Source organism: Galeopterus variegatus, unplaced genomic scaffold, assembly GCF_000696425.1.
Source record: "Galeopterus variegatus unplaced genomic scaffold, G_variegatus-3.0.2 Scaffold7911, whole genome shotgun sequence".
NCBI classification, from domain to species: Eukaryota; Metazoa; Chordata; class Mammalia; order Dermoptera; family Cynocephalidae; genus Galeopterus; species Galeopterus variegatus.
In genome coordinates, this window is record NW_007734022.1 from 1,480 (window position 1) to 4,633 (window position 3,154).

At 36.8% G+C, this 3,154-nt stretch overlaps 1 pseudogene; it reads right to left on the reverse strand.

The window, feature by feature from the left end:
* Positions 1 to 589: 589 nt before the first annotated feature.
* Positions 590 to 1,604, reverse strand: LOC103607976 (annotated as a pseudogene).
* Positions 1,605 to 3,154: the final 1,550 nt, after the last annotated feature.

The window sequence follows — 3,154 nt, forward strand, 5'->3', positions numbered from 1 at the left end:
GGCAAATTAGGAGAATCTCACAGGACATCCAGCATCCCAGGGCAATTCATATCTCCAAACACTTGACCTAATTACTATTTTCTTTTTTTTTTTCTCTGAAATCATGTACTTATAGCACTCTAATACCATTTTATAAGTATTGATGGTGCTATCTAGTATGATCAGGTTCTCCATTTGCATTACAATATTGTTAAGGTCTTTTGTGCATATAGTAAGGTATAAAGAAGGGGGAGACAATTTTGTTCCCCTATTTGTATCCAATTTGGATTTTCACTCTTTCTCATAGTGTTTATAAATTCATAATAGCTGTTGGGAAGTATACATAGATACCTAAAATTTAAATAGTAGAGGAGAAGTTTTTACATACTAACTTTACTTTTGTATGGTAGAAGTAGAGATATCATGTTGTGATTAAATACTGAAGAACCCTGTGGACTTTTAACTAGTCCTGTTTACATCTGTGAATACATAGATCTTCAAGAACCTATTTACCTTCGAAAGAAAGGACCTATACAGTTTGGGTCATCCCTATCTCATGAAAAAAACATTTATATCCAAAGAAAGGAGAGTCTATCCAATGGCAACTTATCTATTCTCTTGTCTTCTCATAGGACCACTCATACTCCCTTTTGAGAAACCACAGTGGGATCCAGCTATCCTCATCAACATTTCCTTTTTCGAGAAAACACAAGGAACTCTTATTCATGAATCTGATTTTACTCCATAGGTAACTGCGTTCATCATGGTGGGGTACAAGAATATAGAGATTGGCTAGCAGGACATAAACATGCTTGGGGTTTTTATGGCCAAAGTGCTGATCAATGACTGAAAATTCCTGGAAGGTAGAACATAAGGGTGGCACAGACATGGGAACTGCAGGTGCTGAGTGCTTCCATCCACACACTGTGGGATGCAGTCTGAAGACCACTCAGAGAATGAGCCCATAAGAGATGACCATGGCCACCATGTCTAACACAACACTGAGTAGTGGCACAGAGATACCATACAAAATATTGATGCTAATATCATCACAAGCCAGCTTTGCCAGTCCCATGTGTTTGTAGAAGGGGTGAGCAACGATGTTTGTCTGGTAGGAGGGCAGATGCTTCACAAGGAAGACAATGGGGAAGACAGTTGCAAAACTCCTGAAAACCTCAACACCCCCTATTTTGCCAATGACATCATGGCTAAGAATGCTGGTATATCTCAGTGGGTAGTGGATGGCCACACAGTGGTCAAAATCCATGGTCAAGAGAATTCTTGACTCCACTACAAAGGCAAAATGCGTAAAAAAAGAGCTGAGTGACACAGCCACCAAAGAGGATGTCCACGTCATCAAACCAGAAGATTCTCAGGGCTTTGGGTACCATGGATGTGGATGGAATGAGGTCCCAAAAAGCCAGCATGGAGAGGAAGAGGTACATGGGCTCATGCAGACTGCACTCCAGTGCTGCCACACAGATCAGGATACCATTTCTTGACACAACCACCAGGTACTTCAGGGAGAAGGGGATGGAGGTCCACAGGCGCAGCTCCTTCAGGACAGGGATGCCAATGAGGACAAACATGTCAAAACTGACAGTGGAGTGGTTGGGAGATGACATGCCAGAATTATGGTATGTAACTTTCAGCACTTTACCTGTCTAAGAAGAAAGAAAGTAGAGAGCTCGTCTCTCAGAACCAACTAGCATATACTTATTGACCATCAATGGGTCCAAGCATCTACTCTGCAAAATTTCAGTTAATGAGACCCATCTACTCAGTGGTGTTAATTGTGGACCTAAATATGTGCAGTATTCTGCTTTGAAGATTTCAAAAATTTAAAGTTGAATCAAAAATTTTTTAAAAATTGCTTCCAAGGGAAGTCATGAGGCCAGTATCATTTCCACCCCCCCACAATTGGCATACATTTAAAATGATGGTCATGCAAAACTGTAAAATCTTTAGTAATCAATTGTATTCTCTGACTAAACATTTTAAGAAAGGAAATAAAATTATAAATTTTTATGGAAAATATAAAAAATAGAAATCAAAGTTTATTCTTTCCTACTGAATTAAAAAAATCTCTTATCTAGCACACACTTTTACTTGATCAGCTACTCATATTTAGGCATCTAATGATCACCTACAATGTGTACAGAGGAACCAATATGTGCATAAAAGGGAAAAATGAGTTAAAATCTTTTAAAACAGAAATCCTGCATATAGGGTTATAATCTATGTTAACCATGGTGTCAACATAGGTTTCTTTCAGTTTATCATTGTAATAAACTATTACTTATTGATTACAGATATCTTTTCTTTTGAAGTTTTAGTGCCAAAATATTTTATTAAATTGTAAAGTACTATTGCTACAGTTAGAGATGCTGCTACTTGAGAATGGGTGGCGCTACAGTGATAGCACAAGATGAGTACTTTTCCTGAAATCCGGGATGAGACTCTGAACTAAAGTCTATCCAGATTATTAGAAAATATTATGTTTTTATAGCTGAGTAGTATTCCATTGTGTAGATATACCACATTTTCCATATCCACTCATCCGATGATGGACATTTGGGCTGATTCCAGCTCTTGTCTATTGTGAAGAGTGCTGCAATGAACATTGGGGAACAGGTGTACCTTTGACTTCATGATTTCCATTCCTTTGGCTATATTCCCAGCAGTGGGATAGCTGGGTCATATGGTAGATCNATTTAAATTCTTGTACTTAAAAAAGAATGAATAATTTCTTTCTATGTTGGTTTTTATTTGCTTAAAGTTTTATTTTTTGTGTGTGTGCTGGAACTGAATTTGAATGAAATCTGTAAACAATTCTTTTTTTCTTTAGGGAATACAGTGCCATTGACCCCTCAAATCTCTCCTCCCAGTCGTTTTTGCAAAAGCCCTACCCTGTAATAAATGAGTTTCATCACTGAAAAGGGAACTTATAATGGAATATACAATTCTCTGTAAAGAAGACCAGAAGATCGCACTGCAAATAAAAACCAACATAGAAAGAAATTATTCATTCTTTTTTAAGTACAAGAATTTAAATAAGAAATGGTTGTTATTAATATCCGATGAGTAACTTGAACGATTATCAAAAATATGTATCATTGATATAATTGGATATTAATAACAACCATTTCTTATTTAAATTCTTGTACTTAAAAAA